The sequence below is a fragment of the Calliphora vicina genome, chromosome 4 (genome assembly GCF_958450345.1).
Source record: "Calliphora vicina chromosome 4, idCalVici1.1, whole genome shotgun sequence".
NCBI lineage: Eukaryota > Metazoa > Arthropoda > Insecta > Diptera > Calliphoridae > Calliphora > Calliphora vicina.
Genome location: NC_088783.1, coordinates 52,699,259 through 52,726,041, shown reverse-complemented (window position 1 = coordinate 52,726,041; position 26,783 = coordinate 52,699,259). Strand labels below are relative to the sequence as shown.

Below are 26,783 nucleotides of genomic sequence, written 5' to 3'. Positions count from 1 at the left end.
TTATTGAACGGTTTTAGTTCAAACTGTTTATATAAAAGGAATCATTCACTTTAATAGATGAAAATAAATAATTTATAATACTCTGAGACAGATAACTTATTTCATTAATATTTCCCGTACGGTGCGTACCGACGAGAATTTGGCTGCTGTGGTACTAATACAAGAATATCGAACGCCATTTCGATCAACGGAGAGCGCTACATAGGCATGATTACGGACTTATCATGGGCTGATATGGAAGATATGAACTTGGATTATATTTGGTTTCACCAGAATGGCACACTCTGTCATATAGCTCATCAAACAATTAATTAATCTTTTGCGCACTAAGTTTGGTAATCGTGTAATTGACCGCCTCAGAGTTGTGATTTGACCCCTTTAGAAGTTTTCTTGTGGTATGCTGTTAAAGAGCAATGTTATGCAATGTTATGACTCTTAAGGATAATACCGTCCGAGCCGTTCGTGAGATAGAACCAGAAACTGTCAACAAAGTCTTAGACGATTGGACTGACAGGATATGCTAATGTAAAGCTAGCCACGACAGCCACATGAATGAAATTGTCAAGGGTCTTCCAATAGGGACTTCCGAACTTTTATTGTTGATAGCAGTCATATTATTAATACTACAGCTGTACAATTGGAGGTCATTTATTCAGTTTGTTTTGCCAAACCACCTCACGTTCAAATGATAAAATGGTTTTATCAAAATGGATGTTCTGTTCGGGCAACGTTGCGCTAATTTTCATCAAAAAATCATCTTCAGTGATCAGGCCCATTTCTGGTTGAATGGGTTTGTCAACAAACAAAATTGTCGAATTTGGGACGATACCAATTCACATGAGAACCAAGAACGTTCAGTTCATCCCGTCAAAATCCACACCAAAAGTCAAAGTTTGGTATGTAATTCGTGGTGCGTCACCACGTCATGACGGCGTCATAGGTCCATATTTCTTTGAGCACGACGTAGCACAGGCCATCACCGTAAACAGCGAGCAATTACCAATTACTTTTGGTCTGAATTGTATGATATATAATCCAATGACATGTGGTTTCAACATAACCACATACGTACCAGACAGCTCATGCCACATTGGACATTCTGTACAAGCAATTCGAAGGCATGATCATCTCACTTAAAGGTGGAGTAAACTGGTCATAGAGATAGTGCGATTTGACCCAGACTTTATCTTGTGGTGTTTTCTTAAGTTACTGGTGTATGGGAATTTAGCCTGATTTACGCTACAGAGTCATGGAAAATTTTACATTTTGGATGAGAGTCGCCCAGCGAAACCGCACGTTATATTCCTTAGCTAATAGCACCGATAGACCTTTGAAACGAATGAAAAATTTCGAAGATATATCACACACTCTTTTTTATACCCTACACCACCATAGTGGGGAGTGTATACTTCGTTTGTGCAGATGTTTGCAACGCCCAAAAATATTAGTCTAACACCCACCTTAAAGTATACCGATCGACTTAGAATCACCTTCTGAGTCGATTAAACGATGCCCGTCCACCCGACTGGCTGTCCATGTAAACCTTGGTCGCAAAGTACAGGTCGCTATTGAAGTTATTTCGATCAAATTTGGTACATATATGTAATTCTTTCGGAGCAAGGAGGAAGCCTGGCTGAAATCGGTACATTATTTCACCTAGCCACCATTGAAATTGGACTTTATCGGTCATAAATGTTTAATTTATATATGTATCTACACAAATTCGCTCTAAATAAGTTTTATATATACGAAATTCATGTCACCAAATTTTGTTACGATCGGTTTTTAATTAGTCATAGCTCCCATATAGACCCGCTTCCGAAAATCACTTTAACGTGCTTAAATCACTAAAAACGTTGGTATGTATATACACAAAATTCAACATAAATAACTTTCATATAGACATAAATCACACGACCTAATTTCATGGTGATCGGTCCATAATTGGTCATAGCTCCCATATAAGGCCCACTTCCGAAAATCACTCTCGAATATAAATAATTGAGAGTGATTTTCCACCCACCATACTTTCTTACTTGTTTTAATTAAAATTTAAAGATAGGAAACCTTTATAATTTTGTTATTTGAAAAGTAGTTTTGGAACTGTAGTAACAATGTGTTGCAAATGAAATGAAAAACTTAGTTTACCTACTCAAAATTAAAGTTGTAACATATTTTTGGTATATTTTTTTAAATAATTAAATATTTTCTTTATGGGTATTTTTTAAATTTCAGTTTTTTCATCTTACTTTTAAACTATATTTTCACACATAATTAATTTGTTTATGTAGACTCGTTTAATGTTGATAATTTTTGGTAAAAAAAGCACTTTTAGTTAAAGTAACACTTGATTTATTTTTGTTAATAATCATTAATTTTTGTTACAAAAAATGTAAATAACCGTAAACCGATGTGTTATTAACACGCAAAATATTTAGTGGATTTTTTTTAAACTATTTTTCACTGGAAAAAACACAAATATTAATATATATTTTTAATACATATAATGAAATTAACAACGTATCTCGTCTCGACAGTTTAGATATTTGTTGATGTTTTATTTTTAGTTTTAAATAAATTGAAAAATAAATGTGCATAAAAATTTCATTATTGTTGATGTCAGTAGTAGTAAATAGCTGTAGATCAAAGTGTATTTGTTTGTTAAGTATTTTGTTAATAATTTACAAAAATAACAACAATAATATGATCGTGTTTTTTTTAATTTTTTATTAACGGTATTTACACCAAATATTTATATGTAGGTATTTTCAATTATTGTTAATTTATTTGCTTTTGTTATTATATTTTTACTAATTAATTTTCACATTTTTCTTTTTATTTAAATTATATATTTTTTTAAAATTTCTACCGTTTCACTTTGTCATTTGTTCTCAATTTTTAAACGTCACACAACATACCGCACGAAACAAAAATATCACACTGCCAGTCTATGGTTCAGAAGTTGGGGAACACAGAAAGAAAAAAAATTATACGAAAAATATATTCCACACCGGGGTCCGTAGGTGCTGCTTGTTAGTAAATGACTGTATTGAGTTGTTGCTGCATTTTCTAGAGGTTCCCCACGTAGAGCAAAAATTTGTATAAAAATAACAAAAAAACAGACGCAGAAAACAAAACAAAACATCGAATAAAATACAGCTCTCAAGAATTAAACTCTCCCAAATTGAAATCGTTGAAAAACGATGAAAACTCTCCCAGTTGTGTGAGAAATCAACAAAACATCGCACGAATAAAAGAATCAAAACAAATCAGAAAATAATAATAACAACACACATGTTTTTTCTGCTTCTTCTTTATGAAATGTATCCATGTTGTAGTTGTTGTTGGTAAGATTGTGTTGTAATTAAAATAATAAATATTTATTGTTGGGGTAGTTCTCATACAACAACTAAAACAACTTCTTTAACATTTACAAGAACAACATGAGAAACCGGTAATTTGTTGTTTTTTTTCTGCTTTATTTTCTTAGATTAAATTTTTAGTTTGGTGTTACATTCATTTATTCTACCTGTTCAATTAATTATTTTGATAAATTTGGTTGTCATTAAAGCAATTTAATACACTATTAAAAAGGCATTGAAATTGAAGTTCTGATGAAGCAGTAAATTTAAAATAAAATTTAATTAGGTCAAATATTATTTATTTTATTACAAGTTTTATTAGAAAACAGACTCCATCATTAACAGTGAAGGATAAAAGTGTTATAGGGATAATTGTTTACAAATAAGATTGTTTTTTTTTTCGAAAAGAATACCTATAAAGCAGTGGTCAGCACAACACAGTAAAGGGGCCATCCTAACCCAGCTGGACAAAATTATAGGACTTCAGTTTGTAGTCCTTCTAAAAGGCATACTAACACATTCTAAAAGATCCGATACTCATTCCACTCAGCCTGCTCTTAGAAGGTGTTCAAGATGCCCTATGAATCCCCTTCTAATAACAAGTGTTATAGTATAACAAGTGTATAAGTGTATAGCAGCGATTATTCAAGGCCTTGACACGCAATGACACACCGTGAAAAATTGAAATGATTTTGTAATTCGGCTAGAAGTCCTTTACTGCATATTTTTCCCGCTGGGAAAGGTCTAATTTTGCAGACACAAGGACTTCTAGCCGAATTGTAAAATCATTTAATTTTACACGGCATGTCATTGCGAGCCAAGGCCTTGAATAATCGCTGCTGTTAGAGGGCTGAGAGGAGTCCTACTTATGATGGGCTGCTGGTAGACCTACTTATGTAATTTATTTTTGTAAATTTGTAAAGATAGTTAATCAAATAGATGCAGAGTATTTTATTTTTTGATGTATGTAGACTATTTTAATTTAAACACTTGTTATTAGAAGGGTATTCATAGGGCTTCTTGAACACCTTCTAAGAGCAGGCAGTGTGGAATGAGTATCGGATATTTTCAAATGTGTTAGTATGCCTTTTAGAAGTCCTATCATTTGTTCGCCTTTTGATTATTTTAACGAGTTTCACTCACATTCGGTTTGTATAGATCTGAATTGTCGATAGCGTTTGGTTCCTGGAAGCTATGAGTTTCATCCACTGTCCAGTTTGACTTCGATCTCTGAAGTATCCTCTAGAGTTGTATCTTTTATGAATGAAAATTGTGCCATTTATCGATTCTGTGAAGAATTGTGGCAATTGTACAACAACTCTATTATATTCTGCAAGCTACAGAAATCCTTTGGACATAATATCAAATACACTTTGGAACAATTCATATCGAAGTAGACAAACGAAAGACCTATGGAAATCTAAAGATGACATCCTGTTAAGAAAACTTCTGGGGATGGAAAAATATGAGCTAATATTGTCTATAGGTATTCACCCCTATCGTGAAAAACATGTGAAATTTATGTTCCCATTTCCCTCGAAGGGAAAATTGCTATCGTGATATTCCCCTAAACTTTTCATTCACAATAGTTGATTTTGTTCGTAGCAGCTGTTTATTGTTTACAAAATTTCACAACATGGTAAATTTTTTCACATGAACAAAGTTTATGAACGAAAAATGGGAAATGGGAACATATTTCATGTGAAATAATGATTCGCGATAGGGGTGATTATTATCGACCATAATGATTTGAGATATTTTCTCATGAAAATACGTTTATGTAATGATAAAACCTTTTTTTGGAGTGAAGTAATTTCTATACCGTTTCAGAAAACCGAGACTCTTGAAATGTGTTTAGATCAGCGGACATCACATTGTATTCTCATGCCCAGAACATCAAGAGCTTCTGATTCCACAATATTTACACCACCCATAAATACAGATGAAGCGATATGGTCTGTTGTTCGTTTTTATATCAACATGCGACACTAAGTCATGCGAGCTTTCAAAGCGACTCTATTCGCAAGATCCCATTCAGAGATTGTCAAGTCTCCCATCTCTTCTCTACGAAAGCCATACTGCCGGTCGCTGAGTTGATTGTTGGCCGCTAAATATTTCACAAGATGGAAGTTAACCAAACTCTCCATAACTTTGGAAAGTACAGAACAAATTGCTATTGGGTGATAATTTTCAGGGTTGTTAGCCCCTCCCTTTTTAGCAATTGGCGTTACATTAGCAACCTTCCAACATACAGAAAATTTGCCGGCACGGAATAAAATGCTGAAAAGGTTATCTAATGAACGAGCTAGGGTCGAAGAGCACTGCTTCAAGACCAGTGCTGAAGTACCATTTGGCCCAGGAGACTTATTGACGTTGAGATCCGATAAAACCCGTTTAACAGCACGACCGCAAACGAGTTCGGTCAGTGGTTGATCAATTTTCGTTAAGTGAGAATTAGAGCTAAAATGTTATCAACCGGGTCGGTCAGTGAATGTTTGGACATCCTTTAAAAGAGTCGGAAATGAGAAACTAGCATTATTTCTTTACTCTTTTAACGAATAACCAAAAGCTTTTACTACCCCGGGGAACTTTTGTAAGAACTTTAGGACGAAGCCGTTGCTCGTATAGAGCTTTTTCGCGTCTTAGTACATTGACACATGAAGATCTTGTCTTTTTTCATAGCGAATCAATTTCTGCGTTTTGATGATTGTTTTCTTTCTGGTTGTGATTGCTATTATGCACGTCTGATTAAACCAAGATCTTTGTCTAAGACTAATAGAAGATTTCTTTGATGGATTGAAAGTCTTCATTCTCAACATAAATTAATCATGTTGGACCATTTTCGCCAGGAAACAAAGTTTCCAATTAATGTGCCGAAAGAAATCGTTGAGCTCAGTCCAACTAGTCTTTTCGTAGATAAAAATTTAACGTTTTGTAGCTGTTTGTGAAACGTTGCGAAGTTCCCAGAGCGAAAAGGAGGCGGAAATAGTACAATGATCCAAATTACGGAGATGTGCAAGAATATTCACTTCATACTTTTCAGGGTGTGAGGTGATAAAAAGGTCAGGAATGTTAAAGAAGAATCCCACAGTTATTGTGAGTATTTTTTCACAAAAAGTAACCAAAACATTTAAGCTGAATGCATGAGAGTGCAGGCAGTAAAAGCTGTTCTCTTCCTCATCACAACATCTGCAAATATCATCCTGGCACAGGATCGAAGTCGAATCTTCATTATGAAATATCTAAAATCATTATGTCTTGAATATCAACCACTATTTTGGTTTGCCTTCTTCAAAAGAATCCCACAAGGATTTCATATGTATTCCACAATGTGCAGGCATCAAGTCTAAAAACACCTTCTTATCTTATCGAGTCATCGAACCCGTGCTAATTCATCCTCAGTTTGGGAATTTGTAGCTCTTTGCGACAATGACGGACTGCCCCTAATATAATAATTCTATTATCGAAATAGTTCTTATTTAGCAGCCTGACTATCTAAGAGAGATATGAAATTATCAACCGTATAGATATCAGTCTAGTTGCTTCAGACACCGTAAATATTTCTGCATGTAAACTGTATCTCAGTCTAGAGTTATATCTAATCCCAAACTTCTCAAAGTAAACTCCACATTCCATGTCGTGTTATCCAGCAGTAAGTACTTCAACAGCTTTAGTATTATGATTCCAAGACTCTTAGTTATCATTTGGCAGAATGCTTGTGGTAATCTCCTTAAGCAGTTTTGTAATAAATATTTGGGTTCTCTAAGTGATATTTGAATATCAAAGACGAGATCTGGATCTTCTATTAGGTGTATGACTTCAAAATGCGGGATTTACAATAAATTGCGTATCTTTTGAACGCTACTCTTGTTGAGTTGAGCAAGATCATTGGGAGCTACTCATGCAAACATTTTAAAACGTTCATCCAAAAGCAGGGAAATTGGGTACCTTACGAATTGAAGCCGAGAGATCTTAACAGACAGACAGTAATCACGTTAAGGTAATGCTCTGTATATAAAAGGGTCCTATCTATTATGAGCTGGTGAAATCTGATAACAGCATCACAGAGAACCTGTACCGAATACAACTGATTCGATAGAAGCGATGTATGTATTTTTAATATGAAAATGGTCAACCATTCTTTGCCACTTCTGCACTGTCACATTAATATGCCTTCTATAACAGTAGTTGTAGTTAATAATTCTAATCAATGTTCAATTCAAGAATTTTAATGGAAAATCTTTACAAACAAAAGACTATTCAAAACAGGCTCTACGAAATTTAGTTCAGTGTGACAATCCAGTTATATAATCTAAAAATAATAAAATATTATAAACATCTATGAGGACATGCATGCATATTTATGCAGGAACTGGTTAAATGATGTAAGAGAAATAAGAATAAATTAAAATCACAGTTGGTTCTAAATGCTTGTACGAGTACTAACAAGAAACAGTTTGAATAACCAAAATAAATAAATAAATAAATATTCGTAGTCTTGCCGGAAATTTATTTTAATTTTTATCTACCACTTTGGTTGTATTTGGCCGTAACTATGATAAATTGAATAGATATTAGATGTGTGTTTTTTTGTTTATTGTTTATTAGTACAATATTACAAAGCTAACTCCTATTTGGTGTTTCTTTCTAATGGCGTTTTTATTTGCAAAACATTTCTAAAATGTTGCACTCTATGGAAAACCGTTACAGGCATAATGCAAGTATCTCCACACATGTATCTTTGCTTTTGTATCTTACAAATATAATGATTGTTTGGTTGGGTTTCCTAACTTGCACTGCATCATTTGACAGTCGTTTAAGGCATATTTGCATTATAATCGCACTTAAATGATCAAAACAGTGCGTACACAACGATTGACAAACAATTGTTTTGTTTCTTTTTTTTTTGTTTCGTTTCGCTTTGTCTACCTTTTCCCTTGTGGCATGTTAGTTTTTTTGGCGTTTTTTTATTTGGTTTGTTTTTGATTAAAATCAGTTTTCCCAAAAAAATTCGCAGAATAAACAATGTGACATTAAGTGCTCTAGTGGGTGTTATGTGAATTGTTTTGTGATGTGTGGTTTATGCAGTGTGTATTTTACTTTTTACTTAGCTTGTTATCAGTGCAATCATTTTGAAATATTTGTCATGATGGCATTTCGAAATAATTACAACCGTTAAAGAGTTTTTTAAAATTTTATACAAATTTATGTACTCAGTTAAGTGCAAAATTATTTGAGTAGAAAATTTTTCAATGGAATTTCATCAAATCAATCATTTTCTAAAGAAAACATATCGATAGCAATAAATAATAATAAACAAAATTTATCGATAGCAATAATTTTCTAATGAAAACTTATCGACAGCAATAATTTGTTATGGAATAAAATTTTATCAATAGCAATAATTTTCTGAAAAAAAATTATCGATAGCAAATAATATTTTAACGCAAATTTATCGATAACAATAATTTCCTATTGAATATTATAAATAGCAACAACATTTTCAAAAAAAGCATTTCGAAATCAATAATTTTCTATGGAAGTTTATCAATATCAATAATTTTCTAAAGAAAACTTATCGATAGCAATAATTTTCTTAGGAATTTTCTTTAGAAATTTTCTATTTATACCCTACACCACCATAGTGGGGAGGGTATAATGCGTTTGTGCAGATGTTTGTAACGCCCAAAAATATTAGTCTAACACCCACCTTAAAGTATACCGATCGATTTAGAATTACTTTCTGAGTCGATTAAACGATGTCCGTCTGGTCGGCTGGCTGTCCATGTAAACCTTGTGCGCAGAGTACAGGTCGCAATTTTGAAGATATTTCGATGAAATTTGGTACATATTATTTTTTCGGCTCAAGGACCAAGTCTATTGAAACTGGCTGAAATCGATCCATTATTTCACCTAGCCTCCATACAAATGTCCTCCCGAAATTGGACTTTATCGGTCATAAATGTTTAATTTATATATGTATCTCCACAAATTCCGCTCTAAATAAGTTTTATATACACAAAATTCATGTCACCAAATTTTGTTACGATCGGTCCACAATTAGTCATAGCTCCCATATAGACCCGCTTCCGAAAATCGCTTTAACGTGCATAAATCGCTTAAAAATGTTGGTATATACACAAAATTCAACATAAATAACTTTAATATAGACATAAATCACACGACCTAATTTCATGGTGATCGGTCCATAATTGGTCATAGCCCCCATATAAGGCCCACTTCTGAAAATCACTCAAAAATATAAATTATTGAAATTTTAAAAGAAAAATATTTTTACTCATTTACTTGGTGTAGGGTATTATATGGTCGGGCTTGACCGACCCTACTTTCTTACTTGTTTTTTTCTAAGGTAATTTTTTAAAAGAAAACTTATCGAAAGCAATAATTTTTTATGAAATTATATCAATATTTTCTAAAGAAAACTTATCGATAGCAATAATTTTCTAAAAAAAAATTTCCAATAGCATCCATTTTCTATGGATCAATACTTTTCAATGGAATTATAGCTATAGCAATAATTATGTTAGGAAAATTTATCAATAACAATAATTTTCTATATAAAATGTATCGATAGCAACAATAGCAATATTTTTCTAAGGAAAATTTATCAATAGTAGTAATTGATAAAAGAAATCTTAACGAAATCAATAATTTTCTATGGAATTTTATCAATAGCAATAACTTTCTAAAGAAAACTTAACAATAGAAATAATTTTCTAAGGAAAATTTGCCAATAGCAATAATATTCTATGATAATCTCTAAATAGCAATAATTTTCTGTAGAAAATTTATCAATAGCAGCAAATTTCTATGGAAATTTAAAAATTCCAATAATTTTATTGGGTGCATCACTAAAAAATCGGGATTTACAATAAATGGTGTATCTTTTGAACGCGTTTTTTTTTGTTTTTAATAACTTATATGTCATTTTGAAGGGTAAATATCTGTCATTTATTCTCACTTTGATATAGAACATTATAGTGTAAGAAACAAAGTTTTTTTTTTGCTTCGAAAATGTCAAATTTTGTGCCAACAATGCGTCATATGCGGGAAGTTTTGCTTTACTTCGTTAATTTGAAAAAAAGTTACGCAGAAGCATTTTGAATACCAAGAATTGGAGGCATTAAGAAAATCATTTTTGAACCGAATCATTACTTAGGATGAAAATGGGTTCTTTTTAATAACCCGAATCGTAAGAGATCGTATGTGAAGTCCGGCCAACCACCGAATCGATACCAAAGCCAAATATCCATGGCGCTATACATGTGGTGGGAGCAAAAAGGTCCAATCTATTATGAGCTGCTGAAATCTGAACAGACCGTTCGTTTGAAGTTGCAATACCTGTTAAAAAGTATTTTTTTTTAGAAAATAAACACAAACTGCGAAGCGTTTTGCTTGTCTATCGACTGGTCTATCAGGGCACCCATTTAGAATGTAGTGATTGCGAAGTTTTGCCTTACCCGCCTTAAGGTCCAGAACTTCACCCGTCCGACTACTACCTTCACTTTCGTGAGAAGGTTATATATAAGTTTGTTATTTCATTTGTAATATCCACAATATAATTTTCTGACCCTATAAAGTATATATATTCTGGATCCTTATAGTTAGCGGAGTCGATTAAGCCATGTCCGTCTGTCTGTTGAAATCAACTTTCCGGAGCCCCCAAATAACTTACATACACGATTCATACATCAATATCTCCGGAATTCTTCCGGCTCGGTTACTATTTAAAATCGAGAAAATTGGTCCACAAATGGCTGATATATAAGCAAAAAACCAGGACAACCTCTGGATTACTAAGACATTAATATAGACAATATGGATATCTAATGATATATATTTCAAGGAACTTTACAACGACGTATATAAGACCATAGTAAGTTGGACCTACAATGGGTCAAAATCGTAAAAAATAGTTTTAACCCGAATTTTTTTTAACCAAAAGTTTTTTTTTGCTCAAAATTTTGTTAATGTAAAAATATTTAAAAATTTTATTTTGAAGTATAATTTGGTGAAGGGTATATAAGATTCGGCACAACCGATTCAATAATTTGTATGGAATATTACCAATTCAATTACTTTCGAAGGAAAATTTATCAATAGCAATGATTTCCTACGGAAATTTATTAATATCTTAACATTCTATTAAATACTGCGGTAGCAGAAATTTTCTATGGAAATTTATCAATAATTCTATATGAAATTTTCGCGATAGTAATAATTTTTTATAAAACTTTATTAACAGCAATAATTTTCTTTCGAAAATTTATAAATAGCAATAATTTTCTGTGAAAATTTAAAAATAGCAATAATTTTCTATAGAACATTAATTAATAGCAATGATTTTCTAAGAAAATGTATCGATAGCAATAAAAGCCTATGGAAATATGTTAGTATTAATAATTTTCTATAGAAAATTAATTAATAGCAATAATTTTCTACAGAAAATTTATCGATAGCAATAATTTTTTATGGAAATTTATCAATACCAATAATGTTTTATAGAAGATTAATAAATAGCAATAATTTTCTGATGGAAATTTATTAATAGCAATAATTTTCTGTAGGCAATTATTCGATAGCAATCATTTGCTATAGAAATTTTATCAATAGCAATAATTTTCTATACAATATTTATAAATAGCAATTATTTGTTATACAAAAAATACTATTCCCTTCTTAATAGGCTAGTTCACGATAGCAATAATTATTTATTTGAAAAGTAGGCTACAAGGCAATTACTAAATGAATAAATAAAGCCACCAATAAAACTGATATATTAATATGCCATGAAATTGAGAGAGAAAAAAAACAGCATTTGACATTTACGATTCCTTACAGTGGTTGTGCTCTGTTAGCTGGACAATTACCAAAACATGCCACCAACAAGACACTCATTTAATACTCGTAACAACTCACACAGAGTCTATAGTAGGCCAAAACCAAGCGAACACCATGGCAGACAAACCAAAAACTCTTTAGTCACCTGACTAGTTTAAGAATATTTACGATTTATTTGCCTTAAACAAAACTGAAAATCTTTTTACTTGGCTCCCAACATAGAGTTGGCAGCACGTTTATGGCCAAAACAAAATTTTCAATTTATTTTCAATTAACCGTTGCAACACTAAACTTTATGATGACCATTTGGTTTTTATGTTTTTTAAAGTTTGTCTTTCTTTTTTATTTTTATCTCTGCTTGTTTTGTAATCAAGCGTAAACTAGAACTTGAAATATTTTAGAGGATCGAATAAAAATGTATAGAAATAAGAATAGAAATTTTATATCCAAACACCTGTTAGACAATTTTCGTAATAATATTTTGCTACACAAAAAATTTTTATTGGTTGCAAGATGCTCTTTTTTTATTGGTTATGCAATGTTTATGCAACGTATGTAGAACATGTGGCATAATGTTATAAAAGATTTCTATCTTAAACATATGGGCAGCAGCCTTATGTTGTTGTTTATATGTGGTTACTTCTTTTTTTTGCTAGATGTTGAGGCTTTTGTATGTAGCTGCAAGTTTGGTAACTGTGCCACAGTATGCCACGCAATTGGTTTTTCTATTTATACGTACACATGTACTTGTTGCTCTTCAATAACAGTTTCTTACTTAAATTCTGCAGAAAAGTTAAGGTGGTTGTTCTAATAAATTTTGTCAGACATGTTGAGGGTTTTAACAAAAATGTTTATTTTATTTTTCAGTTATTTTGGCTCTAAAAGTTTCCTTAATATTTGAAGTAGATTTAGCTTGAGGTACAAGATTTTAAGGGAATTGTTGGAGCTTTAAACATATTCAGCTCAATCATGAATAAAAAACCCCCTGAAGTTTTTTTTTCCAATTTTTCCTATTCAAATTCAATGTTAACAAGTAAGAGAGCTATGTATATACGGCTGTGCCGAATCCTATATACCCTTCACCAAATTATACTTCAAAATACAAATTTTAAATATTTTTAGGTAAACAAACTTTATTTTATTTTCCAAAGTTGTTTTTTTAATTTTTTGTAAATTTTTTTTTTCCGAATTGTTATTTTAAATTTAAAAAATTTTTTTTTTAAATTTTAAAAAAATTTTGGTTTTTAATATTTTTTTGATGAAAAAAAATTCGGGTTAAAAAATATTTTTTCCGATTTTGACCTATTGTAGGTCCAACTTACTATGGTCTTATATACGTCGTTGCAAAGGTCTTTGAAATATCTATCATTAGATATCCATATTGTTTATATTAATGACTTAGTAATCCAGATATAGGTCAAAAATAGGTCAAATCGAGGTTCTCCTGGCTTTTTCCTCATATCTCAGCCATTTGTGGACCGATTTTGCTGATTTTAAATAGGAAACTTCTCGAAAGCATGTCTGACAGAATTATTGAAGATATGCTTCAATATCGAAGATATCCTGCATCCCGAAGATATCTGGGGTCTTCAGAAAATTGATCTCAACAGACAGACGGACGGACATGGCTTAATCTACTTCGCTATCTATAAGGATCCAGAATATATGAATATACTTTATAGGGTCGGAAAATTATATTGTGGAAATTACAAACGGAATGACAAACTTATATAAAGGGTATAAAAATGGTAAAAGGGAAAAAACTATAGCGGAATTTTTATTCATTATTGGGCTGATTGACATCATTTCCCCCAAAAACACTTAATATCACACATATACAAAATAATTATCTAGTAGAATCATTAGAAAGTAACACATTCAATAAATTGTCAGTTTTGCAACAAAGAGTCAATCTCTTATTCTTGAAAATAAAAAAAACGCAACACATTTTACACGCGATTTATGTTTTGCCTGTGGACCATTTGATTTGCTCACAACTCATGTGCAGTGCGTTGCATGCAACATTGTTTCCAGTCATAAACAGCTTGAATATTCCTGTTCCTAAAATGTTTTTTTTGTCAAAAATCTAGAATGTGTTTTTTTTTGGTGTCATTCATTTAGAAAGGCATGTTAGTACTTTTTCAAACTGTGGCTAAATTTAACTAATTGATTTAGCATTTTATTGAACAAATGGTAAACATTTATTATGAGAAAATACAAAATGTTACACATAACCTAACATTACTGTTTTAATCATTATTTTTATATCATGTGGCATTTTCGTGAGTAAGGTGGGTTTTTGGTGTGCATATTTAAATATTTATGGGGTGCACTTAAAAATGCGGGATTTACAATAGATGGGGTATCTTTTAATAACTTATATGTAATTTTTAAGGGTACATATCTGTCATTTATTCCCACTTAGTTATTGAACATTATACACGCAGAGAAAAAATATAGTTGTGTTTTTAACTATATTATAGTCACAGTAACCATTTACATGATTGTGATAACCATAAAATGGTTAATTTACGATTCACATCATTGTATCAACAATATATGGTTACAGTAAAAATGTATATGTTTGTGACAACCATATTTATGATGAATAATTTTATCATAATATGTTGTTCTCAGATTATGATATGCATTAGCCGAGAGCAACATAATATGGTAAGTCCTTCTTCATATAAATGGTTGTCACAAACATATACATTTTTACTGTAACCATATATATGGTTGATACAATCATGTGAGTCGTTCTTATTGTTAATAGGCGCATACTTATTGTTAATAGGTATAATAAACCATGTGATCCTTACATTTTAGGTATAAAATGTGTTCAGCAAATTTATGTACAATGATAAGGAGAACATTTTTTTAGAATATGTTAACCCTCTAAATCCACAAGGCATGGGTCTTTTTTGTCCTTCTCTTAAAAATGAGCAAAAAACACCATTAAAACAGGGATTTAAGGGGTTAAAATGTTCCGCAAAAATATTATCCATAAAATTTTAATATAAGGCCCTGAATACACCAAAACTGAATATTCAACCAGAAAGTCAGAAATAAGACACAACAAAAGAGAGCTTAGGGTTAATTTCGCATTTATTAAGAATTTTATTTTAAAGAACATTTTAGGTATAAGTATAATTTTTTTGCAGAACATTTTAACGCCTTTAATCCCTGTTTTAGCACTTATTTAAAAGAAGGACAAAAAAGACCCATGCCTTGAGGATTTAGAGGGTTAACATATTTTACAAAAATATTCTCCGTAACATTTTACATAACTTTGCTGAACATATTTTATACCTAAAATGTAAGAATCACATGGTTTCTTATGTGCCAGAGTTGGGAAACTTTAAACCCCCCCCCCCCTCAAATGAAATTCAGATGTAAACTTTCAAAACGCCGATAACGTGTCTTTTTTTTTTGTCTCCTCTATCAAAATTTATTGTAATTTTGGAAAAAATTTGATTATGTTGTATAGTGTTATCAATAGCAATAATTTTTAATGGATAATTACACTAGTTTACAAATCAAACATTTTTGTTTGCTCATGGAATGAAACTTGTATTTTTGAGAAGAGCTAGGAACGCTAGTTAATTGACCATTTTTTGTTTCCCACCTATACGTCAACATTTTGAGATATATGGGTTTTTATTTTTCACCTGCCCTGAGTACTACTAATGCATACTGTAGTGTACCGAATTGTAGTAATTAAATATTTATATAGTTTTTGGGTACTCAATACTCTGGCGAAGCTACTAGATACTTTCAGAGTTATATTCTTTTGACACATTCCAAAAAAAATGAACGCGGAAAAAATAAATACTGTATAAAAGTACATCGTTCCTGTAGATAAACGTTAATAAATCGCTATTAAATACAAAACCCTAAAGTAAAAACTATTTTAAAATGTCTTCTAGAAACTGTAAAATAAACCCAGACCATTTTTGTTTTATTTGCGGAAAAATTATTCTGTCAAATCGAGGTTTTCCTATGACATAAACACTGCAAAATGCTTATTTATATTAAAAAATTTCGTAAAAGCTTTAGATAAGACAAAACCAGCATTTCAATATTTATACAGCGTGTTCCCGAGTCTTTCTGAGGCTAAACTAAAAGAAGGGATATTTGCGGGTCCTCAAATATGAAAAATTTAGGTTGATACCAAATTTGAGTGTCTATTAATCGATGTTGAAAATGGAGCATGTAATTCTTTTAAACTTTTTGTTTAAGAATTTTTGGGGAATAAGAAAAGTCAAAATTACAGAGATATTGTTGCGAATTTATTACATAATTTTGAACTGATGGGTGTAAATATATCGCTCAAAATTCACTTTAACATTCTCATTTGGATTTTTCCCGGAAAACCCCGGACACATGAGTGACGAACATGGAGAGCGTTTCCATAAAGATTTGAAGTTTTTCGAGAGGAATTATCAAGGTTTTTGGGATCAGAATATGCTAGGAGACTACTGTTGGAGTGTCGTGAGGGAGACAAATGAAAACAATTATAAAAAGAGGACTAAAACACTTCACTTTTAATTTTTTTGTCCTAATTTAAAGTACATTTTTATATGTTTCATTTTTAATAAATATCTCAAAAGTTTGACGTCCAGGATTTTTTTTAAACATTTTTTCCGAATTTAGAAGACCTAAATACACAAATCCCCATATGTTTCAATTCATGAGCAAAAACCTTGTAAACTAGTGTTATCAATAGCAGTATTTTTTTATATTGAAAATTATCAACAGCAATAAGTTTTCTATAGAAAATGATCAGTAGAAATAATTTTCTATTGAAATAGCTATAATATTCTATGGAAAATTATAAATAGCAATAATTTTTCCATAGAAAATTGTCGATACCAGTAATTTTTTTAAAAATCAATAATTTTTCTATAGAAAATTATCAATACTAATCATTTTCTACGGAAAATTATCAATAGCAATAAGTTTTCTGTAGAAGATTATCAATAGCATTAATTTTCTATGGAAAATTATCAATAATATTTCATAATAAGTATAAATAGCAATAAGTTTTCTATGGAACGTTATCAATAGTAATAATTTTCCGTGTAAAATTATCAATAGCAATAAGTTTTCTACAGAAAATTATCAATAGCAATAAGTTTTCTATGAAAAATTATCAATAGCAATAAGTTTTCTGTGGAAAACTATCAATAACAAAAATTTTCTATGGAAAATTACCAATAGCAAACATATTTCATAAAAATTGTAAATAGCAATAATTTTTCTATGAAAAATTATCAATAGCAATAAGTTTTCTATGACAAATTATCAATAGCAATAAGTTTTCTATAGAAAATGATCAGTAGAAATAATTTTCTATTGACATAGCTATAATTTTCCATGGAAAATAGCAATAATTTTTTTTAGAAAATTGTCCAAACCAGTAATTTTTCTATAGACAATTATCAATACCAATCATTTACTACGGAAAATTATCAATAGCATTCATTTTCTAAGGAAAATTGTCAATAGCAATAATATTTTATAATAATTATCAATAGCAATTAGTTTTCTATGGAAGATAATCAATAGTAATATATTTTATAAGGAAAATTTTTAATAGCAATAATATTTCATAAAAAACTATAAATACCAATAAGTTTTCTATGGAATGTTATCAATAGCAATAAGTTTTCTATAGAAAATTATCAATAGCAATAAGTTTTCTATAGAAAATTATCAATAGCAATAAGTTTTCAATAGAAAAAATATCAATGGCAAATGTTTTCTATGGATAATTATAAATAGCAATAACTTTTATAAGGAAAATTGTTAATAGCAATATGTTTTGTATGGAAAATTATCAATAGTAGTTTTCTATAAAAAAAATATCAATAGCAATAATTTTCTATAGAAAATTATCAATAGCAATAAGTTTTCTAAAAATCAGTAGAAAATGTATCGATAACAAATATGTTCTATGGAAAATAAGTATGTATTGCTTAAATAATAGAGAATATTTTGAAAAACAATGAATCCTATTTTAATAATAAATATTCCCAATAAGTACCAAAGCCCCAAAAATTCAAACACTTGAACATTTTGTTGAAATTTGACTTGAATCCAAATGTAATTATGTTTTAAACTTGACAAATTTAATATTTTTGAAACAAACAAACTTATGGCTTGAATTTATGTTTCCTTTTTAGTGGAAAGTGTATACAACTGTAATTCAATTGCTTGACTATAATTCAAGGCTTGAATTACACTTGATTTCAACTTGAATTCCAGTAAAAATGCTTATTGGTCAAACAATTGAATTACAGTTATATTTCTGGAGCTTTAGTGCTTATTGGGTTTTTACTGTAATTTTACTTTTTTTTTTGCATATTGAAAATATCTATTAAAAACACATAAAAATTACAATAAAACATAAAATTGTATTAACAAATTGTATTGTAATTTAAAGTATTTGCCAATTTCACACAATGTAATGAGTAATTTAACCTTCGCTTTACCAATACCCACCCGGGTGACCACATCGTTTTTATTGGATTAATATTTTTTTTAATTTTGTTTCGATTTAAATGAAATTTGTACTCACTGAACAAATTTTAGAGTTCTATAGAATTTAATAGAAACATTTTAAACTTTTTATAAGGTTTTTTAAATTTTTTAAAATTTCGTTAGTCGCATATATTTATAGAAGAGTAGTGTCACCCGGGTGGGTATTGGTAAACCATGAACATAAAAAACCTTTGGTAAAGCGAAGGTTAAGACACACAGTGAAAAAAAAAATCTTAAACAAATCTCATTAATCTTTTTATGCACCTCATTCTCAAGACACTTTGTTTGGAAGATACTCACTCAGTCATACATCAAGTAGTAACACTGGTCATTAAAAGAAATTTGCATACGATGGCTAGTAGATTGGATGGTGTTACAAATCAGGTTGCTAAGAAAACTTAGACCTACTCTTACACACAATTTTTTTTCAAGCATTTAATAATAGTAGTTATTTGCATTTATCTTGTAATTTTATGAGTGTGTAAATTACATGTGTGTCTATGTATAGTTTATTCTAACAAAAAAAAATACTATTAACCTAGTGAACGTATTTCACTAAAGTAGTCAGACAATCATTTAGTTAGTGAGTCTGTCAGTCAGTCTATCTGCCAGTTAGACAACTGCTACTCAAACACGTTTTTACTTGTACAAGTAGAGTAAAAACATACCGTCATTATGTCACAATAAATCATTAACATTTTAAGTGAGAGGAGAGAAAAAGACTGAAGAAAGAAAATAAAACAAAGTTTTAATATCATTTTTAAACTTAGGATTAAAATTTTATTACATTATACCGCTTGCCAGGACGGACGAAGATGAGCAGACAGACAGCAAGTCATTCATTTTAACTTGCAACACATTTCAGAATCTTATGAAGATGAGGTGTAAGAATATTCATATGTACTTGTATGTTGCATATGCACTTAGCTACAGTTGAGCAAAAAAAGTATTTATGCACTGACATACGTTGTGTTTGTTTTGGGTGAATATATTATTATTATTATTAATAGCAAGGATATTCACTTAATGATCTTGCTACTTAAACACTAAGACTTAAATACCTTATAGAAACTTAGAAAATTAATTGATAGCATGCATATTCGTAGAAATTAGTTGATAGCACAAATTTGTTATAGAAAATTGTCAAATAGGATACAATTTTCTATAGATTTTTTAATGTAAATTTTTCTATAATTTATAGTAGTAAATATTTTTAATAAAAATTTTGTCGATAGCATAAATTGTTTACAGAAAATTAATGCATTTCTACTGATAATTTGTCAATAGCAATAAGTTTTAGAAAAAAATTTATCGATAGCAATAATTTTCTTAAGAAAATTTATCAATAGAATCATTTTCTATAGAAAATTTCAGTAGAGCTAATTTTTAAGGCATATTAGCAATAGCAATTTTCTATAGAAATTGTATCAATAGCAATAACTTTCCTTACAAAATGTATCAATAGCAATAATTCTTTTACGAAAATTTATCAATAGCAATAAATTTCATAGAAAATTTATTAATAGCAAACATTTTATCTTGAATATATATCAATAGCAGTATTTTCTTAAGTAAATTTACCAATAGCATTAAGTTTATTAATAGCAATAATTTTCTGAAGAATATATATCAATAGCAATACTTTTCTTAAGACAATTTATCCATAGCAATAAATTTTATAGAAAATGTATTAATAGCAAAAATTTTCTGTTGAATATATATCAACATCAGTATTTTTCTTAAGAAAATTTATCAATAGCAATATTTTTTTTATAGAAAACTAGTTGATCGCCCCGGCTTCGCCCGGTAGCATTTACTAATGTTAGTTCTTCAAGTTTCTCCATCCCACGCACACCAGCCTGTTCTTATTTATTTGAAAATAAAACATCTAAATTTGTACTGCATACTTTAGGGGCATTTTTATTACAGTTGACTGGACTCAAAAAAGCCGGTTTTAGCCGTAATTTTTTAATCTCCTGAAAATTTCGAATCGAATAAAAAAAACAAGTAAGAGTGCTATATTCGGCTGTGCCGAATCTTATATACCCTTCACCAAATTATACTTCAAAATTTTAAATATTTTTAGGTAAACAAAATTTAATTTATTTTCCAGTTGTTTTTTTTTCATTTTTTGGAAAACAATTTTTTTCGATTGTTATTTTAAATTTTTAATTTTTTTTTTTTTTTAAATTTAAAATTTTTTTTTTCGGGTTAAAATTTTTTTTCGATTTTGACCCATTGTCTATCATTAGATATCCATATTGTCTATATTAATGTCTTAGTAATCCAGATATAGTTCAAAAATAGGTCAAAAATCGAGGCTGTCTTGGTTTTTTTCTCATATCTCAGCCATTTATGGATCGATTTTGCTGATTTTAAATAGCAAAATTCTCGAAAGCATGTCTGACAGAATTATTGAAGATTTGGATCCCGAAGATATCTGGGGTCTTCAGAAAATTGATTTCAACAGACAGACAGACGGACATGGCTTAATCGACTCCGCTATCTATAAGAATCCAGAATATATATACTTTATAGGGTCGTAAATGAAAAATGTAGAAATTACAAACGGAATGACAAACTTATATATAACCTTCTCACGAAGGTGAAGGGTATAAAAAAAATCAGCCAAATCGCTCCAGCCGTTCTCACGTGATGACATTACATACATGGACTATTTCATTTTTATATATATAGATTTATCACTAGCAATAATCATCTGAAGAAAATTTATTAATAGCAATAATTATCTAAAGAAAATTTATCTATAGCAATAATTAGTTTTACAGAAAATGCATCAATAGCAATAATTTGGTATAGAAAATGTTTAGCATCCAAATCCATAATTTTTTTCAAATGTTTAACTTTTATTTTGAAACATTTGTAAATTTATTCAAAGGTCATTCACTGATCATTGTTAGCCATGATCTTTTCCCATCTTTCTGGCAACATATAGATTCCGAGCCAAAAGAAGTGCTCATCTTTCGAGGAGAAGAATGAATCAAGCTAATTTCGGATACTCTGTTCTAAGGTGATGCGTATCGCAGAGAGAGCGTTCTGCATCGATCGAAACAAATAGTAATGGCACGGTCTGGTCTATAAAGCGGGTGAGGCAAAACTTTCCAACCACTTCATTCCAAAAAGTTTTTAACAGATATTGCAATATGTGGCCGAACTTTGCATAGTGGAAGCAGAATCGACGTTTGCATAGCCAAGTAGTATTCGAGTTTAAGTTATTAAAATGGGCCCTACATATGCTCCAGGGGCGGCGCTATGGTGGCTCAATGTAGGTTACCTTCGAAATGTAAAACTTTTCAACACGTACCATTTTTTTGTTTCCGCGTTATAGGCATTTAAAAATTTAAATTTAAAAATTTTGCCATACCTTGGTCCGCTTTTTGAAAAATATAGGGCTTACTTCTGGAACGAATGGAGTCCAATTTTTTTTTTGTTAGTTATACAACTAAATTACCAATAATAAACAGAAGATTTCAGAGCAATATCAATCCAAAAATAAACGATTTTCAATTTAAAAATTCAAAAAATAGTAAATTTTTGCTGTTTATTGGGCGAAAAGGTGACTTAACTCTATTTTCTATTAAAAAAAAAACTTTCTTTAAGAACATATAACAATTTTATGTATTTCTGTAAGGTATCTCTACGGAGAATATTCTGGTATAAAACATATGTTCTACTTTTCGAATGTGAAGGCCTTACGCCCTTTGGAAATAGACCTATTTTTATAGACCATGTGATGATAATAATAGAATATTTGGCTTTGGTGTCGATTCGGCTGGTTTTCCGGGCTTCACATAAGATCTCTTATGCTTCGGGTTATCGTAATGGATACATTTTTCATCACAAGTAATGATTCTGTGGAAAAATAATTTTCTTTTATTTCTTTCAAAAATCAATTCGTTGGATCGGCTCCTTTTTGATGAATCCTGCTGCTTGCAAAAGTTTTGAATTTGCTGCTTAAGTAGCTCCCAATGATATTGCAAGCTCTTGTTGAGTTTGACAAGAATCTGCATGAAGTAATGCCTCCAGTATGTTCTTTTCATTTATTGATAATTTCGTCAATCAAACTTTTCTTAGAACATCGAAATTGTTGAGATCTCTCTCCAGAAATACATTTACCTCATAATGTGAATATCCATGATGTATAAAGATATTTTGAATAGATAAAATTTGCAATGGTAATAAAGATGATGATATGATGATAGTTTTATGTACAAGTACGCAAAAACATTGAAATTATAACTACACCCTACAGTATCCCATAATTAAATAAAATACCTTACAATGTTTGCAACTTATTCACGAAAATGTGAACTCTTCATAAATATTTTTCGTATAAAATTGCAACTTGGGAAATTAAAAGGTTTAGTAAAACGAAATCTTTCTAAACATATTCAATTTTATAAAGAATTCTAAGCCTATATTTTAAACCAAACTCAGAATGCTTGAAAACAAAATGTGTATTTGTGAGAAAAAATAAAGTAATAATTCATATGATCCTCAATGATTACAGCCTGATTTTATTAAACGAAACTTTGGAAAATTTGATTACAGCCATATACACTACTTCAATGGGTTGTCATTATGTCAAAAGTTACCAATAGAACATAATTATGTGACAAGAACTAGAGTTAAAACCGGTTCTGAAAAACTAGTTCACTGCCTTTCCCGTTAATGAATTTTTTCAAATCTGTGTCTAAAATTTAGACAGTTGTCAGCACTGCCACATGCCACATTAGTAAATGTAATATAATACATTTTTTTCATTTTAATGAGTTTCACTCTAAATCGTGTTATGTACATCAGAATTGTCGATCGAGTTCATCCCCAGGTGGCTATGACTGCCGATCACTAGTCTATAATAATTTAGCTATAGGTCATCCTTAAGCCGTCAACTGCCCCAACAAAAATTTACCTTCTATTTTAAGTGCAAATTATTAATCTTATTTTTGTAGTACTAGTTGTTCTTATTGTTGTACAATTTATTTCTTTTACCATAATTAAACTGTGAGAACTGGGTTAATTCTCGATTACAATCATAATAAATCAGCAAATAATAAACACAAATATTTTATAATAAATGTGTTTAATGTAGGAAATACATCATACTCTACTCGTACGAGGAGTATTTTCCAGTACAATGCGTTAAATTACAGAACAGAATATGTAGAAATAATGATACAAAAGAATTATTACTTACAATTTACTCAGTTACCAATGGTAATTATAATTTTTTTCTTATTCTTTTGACAAGAGAATGTGGCCTTTTGGTTGCAGGAATTAAAAAAGATAAATAATGTTGTTCAACTCACCTGCAAAGAATGGAAAAAAATTATAAAAGAAATTAGTTATAGTTTATATGTTGAGATTAATAATATAATTTTACGATTAAGACACATTACACATAGTTACAATGTTTTTGTTATTTCTTAAGTTAGATAGTTGATTAAGAATGCTAATGATTAGGAAGATTTTTCAAATTAGTTTTACAGTTTTAGTAGAATTTTATTAAGGTTGAAATAACTGCATTTTTAAGAGTATAAGCATCATCAATTTTTTTGTAATACACATATCTATGATGACATGTTGAGACACCTCATAACTGAACAAGGAGTGATATGATATCACACAATATCAGTTTGTTTTTACGATTTGAAATTTTATTGCAAACTATACAACGGTACTCTAAATAAATCCGAGCTTTAGATTTGAATTACAATGAAAATTCGAAGTTACTACTATAGTCGGTAGAAACACATCAAAATAATGCTGCCTGGAAAAGTAATACAATAATCTCAATTTATATTCTCAAATTTATAGGTTGATAATTAGAACTTATGTTCGATAAAATTTCTCAGTTTTCAAAAAGTTCTCATTATTCAAAAATAAAAAAATTCAAATCGATCTATAGAAAATTTAAAATTTTATTGATTTTCCTAAGAATTCCAAAATTTAAATTTTCCAAAAAAAATTATTTTAATAATTTTCGAAAATGAAATTTTCATACAAAATTACAATTTATTATTTTTAACTTAAATATGGTATTTCAATATTTTAATTGTATTTACAATTTTCAAATTTCGAAATTGAATTTATCATTTATTATTTCGAAATTATCATTTTCGAAATTAAAATTTCCATTTTTGTACTGTTATTGTGAATACTAGACTTCATTTTATATTTTTCTTAAGTTTCATCAAAATCGGCCCAAAAATATATAATATTTCGCTATCTTTCCATGAGAAATTCCAAATATTGAAAAAATTGACCTTTGACCTTCACGATTTAAGCGTTAAAGTTTTCGATTTTAGTAAAACTTTCATACTATATTTAAAATTACCTGGACTATATTATTCTGAATAGCTTTTACTTAAAAATCATTACATTAAGGAAATTCTGGTCATTCCCCAAAATTTGGCCAAAAAATTAGTTTTTCTCGAAAATCGTAAAATTTATATCGCAGGTACGGAAAAACTATAGGAGGTATGGACATACTTTTTTCACATTTTTATTCCCTATTATGTTGTTAATAAATCCCCATGTGATGATCAAAAAATTCTGAAATTTGTTTAACAAAATTTTTAAAAATTTGAAATTGGAGTTTTGAAACTGCCGTTAAAAAAATTTAATTTTTTTGGTCATACCTGCGAATAGGTTAACGGTATCCTACGAGGACAAAAACTCATATACAAGTAAATATGGATATATTTTAAGTAAAAATAAGCTTTTATTTTAATATTTCTCAAAATATGTTAATTTTGTTCATAAATTTCTTGTTCTAGTGGCCTGAGACACGTTAATGGCCTGGCGATTTTTTAATAACTTTAAAATTTTTTCACCAATTTTTGTCTTTTATATCTTATTATAACGACAATTACGTACACATTTCGATTCTTTTAAATTAAATTGAAAAAGTCATTATTTAATGGCAAAATTTTTACAAAAACTGAAATAATTGCATATTTTCCCCTTATAAATGCACCTCAAAACTTCAGCGTCGTTGCGCCACCAGTCAACGTTATCCTATCATCCTAATATTTTACACAATGTGTTTCTACAATACATAGAACAATTCTAGGGGGGGGACGGCCTGTACCTAGAAAATTTTTTTCGTCCATACAATCTTGGAGCACTCTAATATCCATATTGTCTATAGTAATGACTTAGTAATCCAGAAATAAATCAAAAATAGGTCAAAAATTGAGCTAGTCCTGGTTTTTTCTTTATATCTCAGCCGATTGTGTCGATTTTAAATAAACCGAACCGGAAGAATTCCTGATTTATTGATGTATAAATCATGTATGTAAGTTATATGGGGGTTACGGAAAGTTGATTTCAACATACAGACGGACATGGCTATATCGACTTCGCTATCTATAACGATCCAGAATATATATACTTTGTAAGGTCGCAAATGAAAAATGTAGAAATTACAAACGGAATTCAATTAATAATTTGTTAATGTTTAAATTTCGTAATTGAAATTTTCGTAAAAAAAAATATTTATTATTTCTTTTGAATATACATATTTCAGTTCTAAATTAAAAATATAAAATTTCTGGTTGTGTTCGAAAATTCGAACTTCTATTTATGTAGGAAAATTTAAATTTCGAAAATGATCAAAGTAAAATTTATTTAAAATTTTTCTTTTTTTCCTTTTTCATATTAAAACTTTACGATTTTAGGGGCGTCTGTCCTTGCCACTCATGGTGCAATTAGATACGAGTAATTCAGCAACATTTTGTTATATGATTATTTATATTTCATTATATTTATTTCAAAATTTTTTTTTCAGTTTGAAAATATTATTTGGAACTAAAGTACTACAAATACATATCGTTAGCTTAGTACGCAAACGTAACAAGTCCACTTTTGATTGAAATTAAGATTTTGATGCAGAAAGATAGTAAAACATAAGATACATATATTGCAATAAAAAATTTAGTTATTTTGTTTCTAACTGATGATTTTTCAGTGAGACGCAAAAGTGCTAAC

The 26,783-nt window shown here is 29.8% G+C and overlaps 1 protein-coding gene across 9 annotated transcripts in view; it reads right to left on the bottom strand.

Annotated features, from left to right (window-relative positions):
- Positions 1-26,783, bottom strand: part of Nost (Nostrin) — a 140,558-nt gene that overhangs the window by 35,284 nt on the left and 78,491 nt on the right. The window contains exon 1 of one of the 9 annotated variants that reach the window (XM_065506676.1): positions 2,250-2,432. The exons of the other annotated variants lie outside the window; for them this stretch is intronic. The gene's annotated coding sequence lies outside the window, so the exon portion shown is untranslated. Of the gene's footprint in view, positions 1-2,249; positions 2,433-26,783 lie in introns of those variants that run through there. 9 annotated transcript variants of the gene reach the window in all.